Source organism: Calonectris borealis, chromosome 7, assembly GCF_964195595.1.
Source record: "Calonectris borealis chromosome 7, bCalBor7.hap1.2, whole genome shotgun sequence".
NCBI lineage: Eukaryota > Metazoa > Chordata > Aves > Procellariiformes > Procellariidae > Calonectris > Calonectris borealis.
Window position 1 is genome coordinate 27655635 of NC_134318.1, and position 15192 is coordinate 27670826.

Here is a 15192-nt window from a genome sequence, read left to right on the forward strand (position 1 = left end):
CTGGGAAGCTTTACTTAGGACAAAAAAACCCCACAAACTAAAAAATATTTCTTGTTCCATTTCAAAGTGTATTAATTTCGCTATTCAGTTTCCTTTCCTTAAAAATAGAAACATATTTTTAAGGTCAATGAATTATTGTAATGTAGACAATGAAGCAACCTCCCTGAGCAAAGCAAATTAATAAAAAGGCTGGGATTTTATACAGCCCTATGGTGGTTGATTGCATTCACTACGTAGTTAGCTCCAAAACCAAGATAGATAACCCTTTCATTAATATTATACTAAACTCACACATTTAGTAGGTTTTGACATTTTTCCTGCAAGATTAGCTGTTTCTCGTACACTAGTTTTAATGGCATTGACCTTTATTATTTCCAATACTGAATCCAAACAAGGAGGCTGTTACCCGTAGTCCCATGCGGAGTCAACAGGAAGCATCCTCATCCCTGCCATTTCACTGACCTCTCGGGATGTGACCGCACTCGCTGCTTTCGCCTGCCCTGAGACCGGGCACGCTTTTTGCCCCTCCCTAATTACATCAGTAACTATAATGAAACATTATAACATTACTAACTAGCTCCACCACAACACAGCGCCTGCTCGCTTCTAAAAGGTTACCTTCTTTGCAGTTACAATAATTCTCTTTGAGCTATTCCTTAACCCATACCAAAAGCTTAGAGAACAATCAAGAAACAAACTCCTTATATGCTTTTCTGAGATCAAAATAAGTTTTAAATGGAGTTTTGGTTTTGTTATGTGAGGCTTTCTTGGGAAGGAAGGGGGTGATGTCTTTCAATTAACGTGAATGAGAGTCTTTCCCGAGCAAGCAAAATGTGTAAGGAATGCAGAACGGAGCCCTTGAGGTATTTGGGGGATGGTGAGGGAAACAAAATTAAAAGTGACTGAGGTGCCTCTGTTAAAACCATGTACTTTGTACACACATGAACATTTCCTCATTAAAGATTCATAAGGACTTTAGAGTTTTAATGCACATGTGGCCAGTGTTACAGTTCAATAGCCAGAACTCTTAAAAAGAAAAGGAAAAAAAAAAAGGAGAGAAGATACTTTACTGTTTTTTAACTGACTCTCTTTTCATGGGAGATAGAAACCTCCTTTTTTAAACACCAAAGCACAATTGCTGCAAAAGCCTGCCATTCTAAGAAAGATCTGAACAGATGAAAAACAAATCGGTATTTCTGTTGTAATTCATATTCACAACCGCTGCCCATCTCCTGCTTCTGAATTTATGCATTTTCTTGCCCCAACAAAGGATGAAATCATGTCCCCTAGTCACAAACCTTTTCTACAATCACCAAGCTATTGGTGAGGAGCACCTTGAATGGCTCCTTAGCTGCAAAGGATAATAAGGCAAAATAGTAGAAAAGGAAGTAGAAAAAAAAGGTAGGGAAGGGAAAGAAGAGCCCTGCCTGTATCAAGTTGAACATTTGAACACAGAAGGCTCAGCCTTCTGGATTTCTGAAGGTCAGCCTAGGATAATTATGACTTCAGCAGGATCCACCTGCTGTTTAAGAATGCACTGATTTTTTGCTTTATGATCATTTTTTCTGGAGCAGGTTATACTCCAGTTCTGCCACAGTCTGTTGAATTTCAAAGGTGGTGACATCTCTTTAAGGGCAGCCATAATGGGGATGTGTCTCACAAGCTGAGTAATGCTGACGTCTCCCATCCTGTTACTTTATTTTTGCTGAAAAGGTGAAGAGCTTTCTGCTGCTCTTTTCCTTGTTTTCTTCCATGGTCCAAATGACCCATTTGACTTCTAAGGGGTTCCTTTATTTTTCTTTTTGCCAAAAAGCTATCAGCACCTGGTAAAAAGCACTGACTTTAGACAGAAGACAGACAGGCAGCAGCAAACCCTCAGCAAACTACCCAAGCTTATACTGGGGACTGAGGGAGGACTGAGTTACATGTCGTTAGACCTCTGGTGTAGTTTTGCAAAGGAAAAGTTTTGCAATGAAACAATGCCAGTGTCCCTATATTAGTAAAATATTTAGTGCTCTCTTTTTGACTTTCATTCCCCAGAGTGATTTGGCAAGAAAATTCTCTATATCCCAAGATAATTATCTCACTATTGGCTTCAGGAAGACAGAGTATTTTTGTAGCGAATGACCACATCTGTACCATGTCAGGCTTAGTTAGAGATTAATAATGGGTACTACTATTCTGCCTACAGATTTTCATGCTCACAATATCTTACAGCTACATTAAGAGTGACAGTTTAGACCATATACTTACAATAAATGTCAGTCAGAAAAGCATGCAACTTAGCTGGTAGCAGCACAAACTTTTGGGAAGACAGGCAAAATGTAAATTGATCAATGTGAGTGTGTTCAATAATACTCCTCAAACTTTGACTCAGTCTAAGCTTACTTTGTTAAAGATTCTTGTGATTATAGCACATTTATTATTAAGTATTCCATAGGATTATACAAAATTTATTCATATGCTTATGCCCACATCTAACATGGGCAAAGACGCACAAGTTGATAACTATACTGAAGGATATTGTAAACAGTAAGAGCAATTCCCATTATGACACCTGGATTTCTGAGGAAAAGAAAAGAGGATATTTGATACTTCTCAGTACCAGGTATTTGATACACCACCATGAGGAAAATTTCCATGTTCCTTATGATGGCATTATATAGCCTACAGCACAGCGACTCTTAAAACATTATTTCTTAAAAATCTTTTAACAAGTAAAATCAACATGAAAAGGCAGATAAATCTATAGTCCAATTGTCATTTTTTTATCATCTTATGCTTAGTATTTCTTAATTCATTCTGCTAAGATCATCTAATCTGACTTGCTCGTAGCAAAAAAAATTATTTTAGCAATTAATGCTTGCATTGCTAAGCTCTAACAGGTCATTCAGAAGTCTGAAACGGAAGCTTTTGTCATACCACAAGATTAAACTCTTTTTCTGTTTCTTTAGGGTTTTTTTCCTCAGTTTTATAAATTTTAAAAATAATTTTTTGCCTGATTGGCTAGGTTCAAAGGTTTACTGCATTTGCAAACTTCTCTTTTTTTAAGTGACAATATGATATTAACTTTTCAGGTGAGAAATTTCTTTTTTCATTAAATGTTTTGTGTTGAGTTCATTGTACAACTTTTAGGTATTCATTTATAGGCATACTAAATCACGGACTCTGTAATTCCATCATCATGTACAACAACTTGATAATCAGAATTCTCATACTCCAGTCCCCAATTAATGAGGCTACAATTTTTCCATCAATGCATTTCATTCACATACACTATTGTTAATTATAGTCCAGAGCCCTGTACATATCTTTGAACTCCTTTCTCTGATTTTCTTTATGCACACAAATCCAGCAAGTTACTGCAAGAATGACTTTTACTGGGAATTTCCACTGTGTTTATATATGATACACACACACATATAATGTACCAAGTGAATGTTGTTAGATCATTGATTTCACTGTTTAACATAAATCTTTGCACAAATGTAACGTATATTGTTTAAAAGCTTGCATCTCAGCCAAATGAAAACAGATCATTATTGAACTGTGCAAGACCACATCTGAAACACAGGGACAAATCTCTGCCAGATTTCAAGTCTGAATATTTCACATCTGAACATAACAGTGTTGAAGGAGGGAAGGGGAGTGGATAAAAATCTGAATTTTGCATAATTTCTTTAAATCTTGGCCAAAACACTTTTCCATTTGTCCTCAGAAAGAACCCAGCTGTTTTTTAATGAATCTATGTAAGAAGTTAACCCCTGACTTAACCTGAAATGAACCAAACAACAACCAAAAGATCTGATGAAATTATTCACACTAGAGATTAAAAATACAGAATTAGAACAAACAGTACTAAGCTTTTGGAAGAGACTTTTGTATAGGTAAAGAAAAAAAAGATCTCAAAATTAAAGTTTTAACCTTTTAAATGTTTCGTTGGAGAAATATGTCCACATTTTGGAAGATTTTTAAAGGAAAGTTTTGTATAAATAATCTATATAATGTTACATTTGCCTGAAGGATGGCAACACTACTTTTAATGACAGTATCTGTTCCATTCTAGGAAAATACAGTATACAATTCTATTAAAGTTATAAAAACAGTGCATAAAACATATTTAGAAAGAGTTCTATGGTGTAGTAAATTAGATGTTTTTTCTCAGAAAAGGAATTTATAACCCATATTTGTCATGCAACCAAGAAAACAAAGAATGGGTACTCAATCTTATGACTGTTCAGATTATATAAAAAACCAAAGCAATCCAAAAGTATGGGAGATGTGTAGAAACTGGACTGTTGAGCATTATTCTAAGCAAAAATCATGCAGATCAAATGATCCCTGCTGTACTTGTTGCTGGTGAAAATTGTGTTCTATCAAGAATAGACTGACCAGCATCACTTCAGAGAGGGATTTGTTTAGGTTAAGATAAACGATACCTCTTTGGCTCTGGTAATAGCCAATCAATTTTGTGATGACAATCACTGATTAGCTTTTAAAAAAATCTTCTGATAAAGGTTACCTGCCAATAATCGACAAAAGAACCTGGAAACAGGAAGCACAAATTACCAAGGGGTGGTATGTATAGGGATACTTTCCTTACCCGAACTGTAACCTTCCTCCGCAAGGTGTGGTAAGCTCTAATCACTTCCATTGCCTCCATCTCTGAGAGAAGAGAAGGAGGGAGCAAAGAGGAGTCAGAGGATAATGACCTGCAGCAGTGCCTCATATTGTGTTTCTATCAGCCCCGTCTTGCATTGTTCCCTTAAGTCTTTTCTCTGACGTTGTTAGGAATGAAACAAATAAGAAGCAAAACAGCCACCTTCAGTTAAATAAACTTCTATAAAGTCCGGTAGGATAAAACTAAATGGGTACACTTAGAAAAATATAATAGTAATAAAAATAACACTTAGAAATCCCTTGATTTCAGCAATATAATAAAATGAAATAAATATATGATTAGGAAAGTACAACCTAATAAGCAGAAAATAAAGCTTATACATTCCCAAACTTAACATACAGAAAATACACAGAATAGCTGACATGCAAAAGGAGAAATGCCAGTAAAGAACAAAAAAAAAATTGCTTTGACTTTTAGCATTCTGGGATGTAGACAGCTTGCTGGGTAATTGGCTGATTGACTGTTCTGCTAACTTTCTGGGTGAGTGGTGGAGCAGGCAGGCTGCCTTCCTTCAGGCTCACTGCTGGCAAATTGGCACTGATATTATACATACATGCACATGCATTCTCTTTTTTAATTTCTTTGAATCCGTGCTCATTCTGTCTCACACAGGAGCTTGAAACTTCAATGGGAAATGAAAGGTAATTGCATTTAAAACAAATATTGCCAAACTGGCAGTATTGTTCTGATCTATCAGTTCATACTTAGCTAACCTGAATTTATCCTAGCAACTGATGTAAAGAGCTACACATGAGTGTACTGTAAGTTAGACTTTCATGATGATTCGTGCTATTCTTAATGTCAGAACACTGACTTATGAGCTAGAGATAATAGTAGCAAAATAATATTGCATATAAATGGATTGTTCTCAAAGTCAAGATCGATACAAGTTGCCCAGCTCTACTACTATCTCAATATTGAAACAAGAGAAGTACCATTTCTAGTTTTAGTTCAGCCTGTGGATTGAAGTAGGAAAGTCTGCAGCAGCTGCACTCACAGATTACTCTTTTTACATTAGCCCACTACTAAAGTTTGACAGTAAAATCTGTAAGCCAGTATAAAAGGTTCTTTCAGTCATTCTGCAAGACTGATAATACCTTGCGCGATCCTGTCTGCTTTTTGCTGGCTCACCACACTTCATTAGGGTTTGTTTTTCATATATCCCATATATCATTTTTAAAATGTTGTTAAACTACACAATGACTTAAATAGGTCATCAGAAAAGCTTTGGTTTCGGAAAATTTTCTTCATTTCATGGAAGTCTGACTGTGGATCACAAAGAAGTGTACATGCTGTTTACCCTTCCCAGCTATTTTAGAAGTTTTAAGTTTTGTGTAAACCCAGTTAATGAAAACAGTATCCACATCTGCTTTTATATGTGACTAACGTACCAGGAAAATTGGGCAATCAGTGGGACTTCTTCACAGTGTACCACCAATGACTTCAATAGTGTACACTAAAGCAACAGATTTATCACCTCTGAAACATGCAAGCATTAAAATAAATAAATAAAAAGCACACAGCTAATGCTCTACAGTTCATTAAAAATGCTAGAGTTTTAGTCCATTGAACCTCAACCTCACTAAGACATATGAAGTATTTAAAGAAATGAATTTGACAGGTTCATTTAGCAAAAGAAAGTGTGGCATACCACGTGTTAGCATGTTACACAACTTGAAGCAACAGCAGCAACAATGACATGCCTATACTGGCTTTTGCATACGTTGGCATGAGCCCAGAGTCCTGAAGAGTTCATGCTCTGGTTGCTGGCAAATGCTCAACTTCACGTGTCCAGTATACATCCTTCATAAATTATGGTTCTATAGTCTTTGTAGATATCAACCAGAGTTTCACTTCCCAGCCTGCACCTATCTTTTTTCCTGAAATGCTTGCTAATGAAATGGCTGCTCTGAAGAAACATCGGCTGTTCCTGTGAAAGAGTGGAGCATTAGGGAATAGCACCTCCATAACATGGAGGTGCGGAAAACCACAAGGGCTACTGAGAGGCATTAGGCAGGCTGAAGAAATGAAACTGGGCTTAGCTCACTTATATGAGAATTAAACCCTAATTCTTTTATTGAGGGATTGTCACATTAAAATGTTTTACCGGATTTGTGGGGGAAATGGGCCAAAAGTAAGTAAGAATATAGGACTTCATGCACACTTATGGAACTGTTTAAATAATTATACAGGTATAGAATACTACACGTAAAAACAAAGTACCTGTCTTGATAGGTTATTTCAACACAATAAGAATAAGCAGACAGAACTATGTAAGACACAAATACAATGACAAAGGACAGAATTTTTTTTTTTTTAATGATGCTATAGGAATCACATGCCTAGGAAATTAGTATTTCATCTAAAAACGGAGAACTTTGGGGAATTTTCAAAGGGGAGAGACCTGAAATGAGAAAACAAAACTTTAGGACATGCACCCATTAGCACAGCAACTCAACATAGAGGTGGGAAGACAGAAATTTCCTTATGTCAGTATGAATGGAAGAAGAAAGTCTGCATAAAGACCATTTCCAGCACGTGCTATTGCTAACCCCTTCCAAATACTTAGGTGCCTTCCCATGTTCCATGTGTGTCCTCCACCCCTCTGCTAATTATTTATGATTTTATGATACCATTTTTCTACTTTTGTTAAATGTTTTTCCTTTCATTGTCACTGCTTAACATAAATTAGGACAAGGCAAATCGAAAAGTAGGAAATGGCTGAATGAAGTAGAAATTATGTCAGAGCTATTAGTTAAGATGAATTTTCTCCTTTTACAGTAAGACAGATTCTGAATACATGAGTAGGTAAGTATATGAAACCAGGGAGCAGCTGCTGTACAATAACATAGTCAATAGGAAAAAAAATAAGTGAAATGTCTTGTTTTGCTTCTGAAGAAAAAGCATTTAATTTGATTTACACAAATAAACTACAAAGCAATCATCACAGACCACTACTCGTACACCTGAATGCAAGGAAATTGGGAGAGAAGGCCTGTAACAAAAGGTCTGTATTTTACCCTCTATCTCTTTGCAGATGACAGTTTGAATAAAAAATAAAATAAAATAAAATAAAAAAAAGATGATGATGATTAATGTACTGGATTCTCAGTTCTAGAGAAGGCAAAAAGAAAAGAACCTCCCCCACCCATCAGTAATGTCAGCACTCAACCTGAAAATAAGGACAACAGAAATAAAAATAGGAAGAAAAGTAGGAAGCAATTCAATTTCATCAGCAGGAAGCTTTGAAGTTTCACCGGGCTTCTCTAAGTGACAATTTGGTCAGCACTGGCTGGTTACACAAGACGAGAGAAAGCAGCTTGATACAGACTTCCTAAGGCTTAAAGTCCCAGAGAATTTCCCAAGGAGATCTACTGCATGTAGATGCTCCGGAGGGGTCTTCCTTGTATTCAGCTGTATGAGAGTTTTACAGCATGAACTTCACTTCTGACTGTTATACTAAGCTGGAATTGTACTTGTCTGAGTATTCAATAAACTGCATTCAAATTCATTTTTCAGACTATTACATATGTCATTACATACAAAATAAATCTTTGCAGATAATCATCTTGCTTTTAGATACATTTCAGGTTTTGTGCCCATAATTTTTTTTTTTTAAGGATGTATACAAGTCATGGTTATTTTCATGATTTCACTAAGAGATTATCATATTTTTGGCTTGCTTAGACAATGAAAGTGAGTTTTACACCTTTGTTTATAAATGGTGAACCCTCCAACAAGAAAGAAATTAGTTTAAGTTAAAGGATAAAAGTACTATAAAATCATATGGATAAAAATAGGCTATGAATACATTTAGATCACAGATTAGAAAAAGCAGAAATTAAAAGAAAGTTTAGCTATTACAGAAATAAAGATTTGGAGCAGTCTTCAAACTGTTTGTTCAAAATGCACTTTGAAACTGTTACAGAAGGGGTTTTATGCTTCGACAGGGCTTACTAGAGTTAGAAATTGCAGCTTGTGACATGAATATTTGCATATCCAGAGTTGAATTCTCTCTGGGCATCTGCAAGGACCAGAAAAATTTTTGTTCCTTGCTCGATGCAGAACACTGCTTCAGGAGATTCCCCGCTCCTCCCTTCTCGCTAAAAGAGGCTGAGAGGGGGAACATTGGGTAGTTCATGCTGGCAACCTGAACTGGTCCAGTACTGAAAAAATTTCAGGTGTCTGTGTTGGTATACCTTGCTGGCATACTTAGGATTAAAGTATCTGTCAGCTTTGGACTGATAAGGATTTATTGGTTACGGTGGCAAAGACACGTAAAAAGAAAATTTTAAAAACCCTGTGACACATTACAATTCCTTCTCCTCTGACACACTATAATTTTTAGGGACATTATTTTGAACTGAAGTTTCAGTGTTCTTAATGGAGTGCTGGAAAGCAATTAATGGAGTGGCCAGTTTATGGTACATATGATGAGAGGGAGAGTTGAACAAATTTTCTTTTTATCCCTGGAAATTCAGCCTGGCTGCAACCCATACTGGTCTTACATTCCTAAATATTTTTGTAAGTTCACATAACTCTGTACAGTAGGAAAGCTTAATACAGTACTCAAACTTCACTCAAATGGGAGAATTGTCCCTTGTGAGGCACTTGTACTTCTCAGAAATACCTAAAAGCAATTAATGGTACAAAGGGGAAAAAAGCTATCAAATTCTCAACTTAGCTGCTGACACAGTACAGAAAACACTGTTTTGTTCTGAACACAATGTACTTTAAACTCCCATTTCAGCTGAAAAGCATGTCTTTAAGGTCTTTAAAAAAGTATTAACTTACTTTGCATTAAGAAACAAATGTGAATTTTGGACATAAAAAAATGGAAAGAACACTTGGTGATAATAACAAATGCACCATACGTCTGGGGAACGTACATTAGCTGTAAAAGTTTCTTTCATTGGCCATTAATTATAGCATCATAGCAAAAGTGTTACAGTTGTGGTTGAGAGGGTATGCTTTTTAATAAATTTGTTTTTTTCAGGTACCTACAACTATAATATTTTTTTCTGATTTAGCATCTTTCACATTTTTTCCATAGACAGAAATGAATTGATTTTAAGAGTTTCAAGCTGCCCCTTTGGCAGTTTTCTGGGTTATAAAGGCATGATAAAAACATTTTATTGATGCTTCAGCAAGTTTCTTGCATTACGCTAATTCAAGTGGCTTATTTTTAACTCAAACTGCTTATTTCTACAAGATGAAGCTCACTATCATTGCGTAGAACAATCTTATTTTATCCTTTCAAGTTCACAAGCAAATAAAAATACACATTTTTATTCCAGCACAATGTTTCTCTCTGTATTCTCCTCAGCAAAACACTTTCTAAAGTAGAGCATAGAGGAATTTTGTAATTCTTTTTTTCCACAGAATATGTGCATAGCTCAGACTATACAAACATCCTCTATAGCTCTCCCAGTCACTTTCCATTTCAAGAACGAGGCAATTTGTGTTAACACAAGACAGCTTATCATGTGCTAAGTCTGCATGCAATTTTCTCGTGAGAACAACCATTTTGTACCTACTTGACACACGCAGCACTATACTACACCCAACTAATCAATTCTGTCTATATTAAGAAGTGGGGAGAAAAACTGCCCACAGCTGTTATATTACATCAGCTTTCCTAACTACTTCAGACAACTCATTTTGGGGATTTGTTTTTTTAAACTAAATTGGCATAAAACATAGCCCTTCCTTCTATTTCTTTTCAAGTACATTCTATTTTTTTTTATTTTGCCTTCTCAGAGATTATTGGTGAAGTACAAGTGTCAGAGAACAAGCTATGCTTTCTGCAGGCATCCCCAGAAGTTTTGAGGGCAGCAAGCTCCCAGGGTCATTGGGTACCCTCGGAGGATTCATGGACTAGCATGATATGAAAGAGTAAGAGCATGTTTTCCTCAGAGACCTCACAGGCTACTCTGTAGACATGAACTTTTGGAAGAGAATAACTTATACATATAATTTTTTTTTCTTTTAAGTAAGCAAATGAGAAATATTTGTCAATTGATATCAAGTCAGAGATAGAGGGACAAAAAAAGGTATCAGTAGGCCCCAGAAAACTCTCTGGGAGGGAAGGATGAAGTTTGAAGCTTTCCTTCTGATACTGACTTTTACCTGAGCACACCATGACGTCGAGGAGATGTTCCTATTCAGAACTTGAGGTCTCTCACATTTTATGTTCAGATACTACCAGATAAGGCAAACTTTGGTCTTCTTAGCTGTAAACATGCTAAAGACCATGTTGCATATAAATACAAGAAATATTATAATATTTTTTGGAGTTTGAAACATTATTCCATCAATAGCCTACCGCTGAGGGATCAAAACCACAAAATACTGAACACAAGGACTCTGCTATCAACTTACCTCACAGCTTACTTCACAAGATTAGCTCATTTATTGATCAACTGCCACTAATTTTTATCAGCTTGGCTTCCCAGCATCCTGCTCTGTGACTTCATAGAAACTGCCCTTAAACCACATTTGTGTTTTTCCTACTTCTCCAAACAGTCTGCCATTTCTTTATAGAAAAGATATACAGCTTGCATCAGTCCTAAGTGGTATAGTTCAGCTTTATCATTCCAAAAAGATTCTATTTTATGTATACAAAACAATTGAAATGAAATACTGACATCTATGGCAAAGATGTTCCTAAAACCGTTGTGTCCCCACAAAATGTTTTTATTTTGTCATGCTAGCATTTTCAACAGAAATCTGTTTTGTCGGAGAAAAAATGCAAATAGTTACAGTCAAAAGTATAGCAATGGAACCTGGCAAACCACTGACGTCTTAAATATCGTTACTGTACCACATACATACCAGCAGTTGGCAACTTCGTGCCTAAGCTGAAACCATAGTTTCACGCCAGAACTGGAGGAATGCAATCCCAGCAGCACATTCAGAATGGCCTAAATGCCCGTCACGCCAATGAGCAGCGCCTGCAAGGGAATGCAGCGCTGGCAAGTCTTACGTCTCATTACGAAGCATGGAATTAAGAGCAAAGACATGGCCTGTTAGCCCATGTTGTTTCTATCAGAGGGGAAAAAATGCCACAAGAACCAGAGAAATGAATGTGGCAGTTTAGGAGACAAACAAAAAACAGGCTTAAGGTAGAAAGAAAAGATGGGAAAGACACTTGGTTCTGGACCCTCACACTAAAACTATGGGATTGATTTTACTAACCTATTTTTCAGAGTTAATTACTGCTATTTTTAAACAGCACTGTGATATCCAAAAGGAAACATCCTCCCTTTTTAGAATTACTTGGTTTTTTGTGCATTATGGTGTAGCAGCTCTACACAAGTAGACATACAGGGTATTTTCCTGTTGTCTCATCCTCTAAAATATAAAGTATGTGATGTCTAATAGTCTGTATTGTGACTTTGTCCTGGAAAATAACAAATGACTAGAGGAAAAAAATACATTATCTTTCTGTCAGATTACATTACAAGTGCTTTGATAGTTACTTCATGCTTGTAAGACTTACAGTACGCATGCCTATTAGAAAGAGGGTAATGTAATTTTCCTTGTAACTTCTAACTCTTTTGTTTCTTATAGTCATACCAAGAATAACAATAATTTTATAATTCCTGATATAATGCTAAATCTCTCTTTGATACTGCACAGTAGGACATAATAGTTGTTGGAGTTTTGAGAGTGTGGGGAGGGGTTTTGTTTGCTTCTTTATGGATTGGGTTTTTCTTGGGGGGGGATGGTGTTAAAAAAAATGCACATACTCGGCTTTTGCATTACTAAATGAGTAACTTATTGTTAGTCATAAGATGTAATCAAAAGATCCGTAAAAGACCACAGAATTAAAATGAAAAGGTAATTTTTAATTAAGTTTGCCCAGTTTGACTTGTGACATTGATCCTGCCTCTGTTTCTTCTTCTCTGGTTTCCGAAAATTTCTATGCAACAAGTGCAAATTAGATATCCTTCTTCTGTGCAATTCATTAAAATACTGCCTGCAGCCAAATAATATTTACTTTGAAACTTTCATCCTGCACTCCTTTACTTCTACATGAGGACCAACAGTGGTTTTTCGAAGTCCAGTTTTCTGTTTCATGATGTTTTCAAAGGATCCTTCGGGTCTGCTGTTGCCCCTTGCTGCTTATGTAACCAGGCAGGTATTTTCACCAAGCTACAGTAGTCAGGGCATCCATGGATCTCTCTCATTTTATATTTACAGCACTGAACCCAGAAAATACACGTGTATATTGGTTGTGATGATAGCACTAGGGGAAGGGGAGTATCAATTCTGCAAACTCAAATTCCTAGTGCTGGGTCAGGATTTGGTTCATTACATTAACTCTTACTTGGCATATTTCTAATTTAATATTGTTCACAGAAAAAAAATAATACATTCAAACAGGACAGCCACAGCCGACATCCATCCATTAAAAAAAAAAGAAAAGAATATAAATTTTTACAAGTAGACCTATTTGCTAGCAGGATTCTATCAATTTTTAATGACAGTATGTTAATACAAGTGTTCTATATATGGATTCACCTTATTTGTATTTTTCCCTGTGATACTTGGTTACACAGATTATATTACTGCAAGAATAGACCAAATTTATGTCTGGACTAAAACTGAGCTTGAAAAGCCTATCACGAAGACAAGAGATGACCTTAGCCACATCCCCTGCAGCCCTACTAGCATTTGTCACAGTCCTCTCAGATATAGAGATGTGCCACACTGCCTCGGTCTTGTCACTAAGACAGCCCGGTCACCAAAGATGACAGGTTGAGAGTCGTCTCCATCCCTGTCTAACACCCATACACACCTTGTGCTATTCAGCCCACACCATGCTCGGCTGGACTCCATGGGATTTACTGAGAGTTACTTCAGTTGTTGTAAGTCAAAGCTAAAATTTTTTCTCATACAGGACAATTTTCTGCTACCAAACCTGCCTTTTCACTGCTTACAAAAAAGTGAGGTTTATATTTACTACTAAACTTAGCCAACAATTGAATTTTTGTGACGTATGGAGCTGCACAAAATACAACAACTGAGCATCAGTATCCTCTATTTGCACTCATGTATTTTTGTCCATTAAGACTGCTTCCCAGTCAGGCTAGAAGGAATGCATCAAAAATAAATAAATCTCAATCTATATAAGGTAGAAATGTAAAATAATTGGTATTACATAATCATCATTGTACTTTTCCTTACAATGTCTTTTCTCTCAAGATGCATTGAGATCCTCCAGTATTACTAGGTTTGGAGACATTAGGTAAGCAATACTATTTCACAGATGAAAAACACAGAGAGGTAGAGAGAGATCAAGTGATGTGACAAAACTTGAATGAAAATTTATGGCAAAATTTAAAAGAAGAGAGTCCCTGATTTCCCATCATTTGCCTCAAATAAAAGCCTCTTCTTTCAAAAGACTTCCTTCTTTCAGAAGACTCTTGTTTAACATCAGTACATAAGTATTATATTACCTGACTGTTACGCATTTGCTACAGCATGCATAAAATTCCCTATTTACACAAATACCTTTATGATTAAGAAGAATTAATTACCTTTAAGTAAAAGATGTTGTAGCTAAAAAGCTGTATTTTTAGTTCAATGTAATGCCTAAAACATAGCGTCTTCCAGGATCAGATGATGACAAAAGAAATCTGTCAAAAAATAAATACTGTCAAGCAATAAAGTTGTCCAACTTAAACAGTCAGTTGGAAATTTAACCACTATGAATAAGATAATTTTAGCTAAGTAAGGTGATAGGGGAAACTTCTAATTACAACATTACATTTTATTTGTAATGCATGCATTTTACAAGATACAATTCAAATGTTTTAAATGTTAATGTGGAATCCATATTTGATGCTAAAAAAAAATACCTTCAAAGTGAGGAACTGAAAATATTATGGTGCTACAAGGATCATCTCCTTTCAGTCTGATATCAGACTCATACCAATCTCACCAATCCATGCCATTAAAATTGTAAGATATTAAAATGATTTTATAGAAATTGGATTTTATGGAACTAAATTGATTTTATGGGAAAAATACTTTCGTCTGACATGCATTTAATTATTTAGCAATAATTCCTTTAAATGTTACAAACCTCACTGACAGATACACGGAGTTAGATATTTAAAGAACACATTCATTTAAGTGGACGTCTCTATAATCCGTCTATATCAGAATAAATGTGACATCGGCGTTTTTGAGTAACTTGACCAAAATTATCATAATGGCAGAGGAATAAGCACCAAAGGCAGGCAAAATCCCAGAGCATCTGGGCTGTTACCACTGCAAAGGAAGACTGGCAGTGGCAGATGTGGAAGGAGCCCCAGGGTGGGTAAGGAATCGGGTCCTAACCCAGGAATATGGTGCAAGCCCAGACAAAAATATCTGTGGCTGATCATGGCATACATTAACAATGAAAAAACAAGATGGCTAAGCAGCTGTGTGTATTAAGCTCTGAAAAATACAGTCCAATTTATAGTTTACCACTCATTTCTTCATAGAAATTGGTTCTC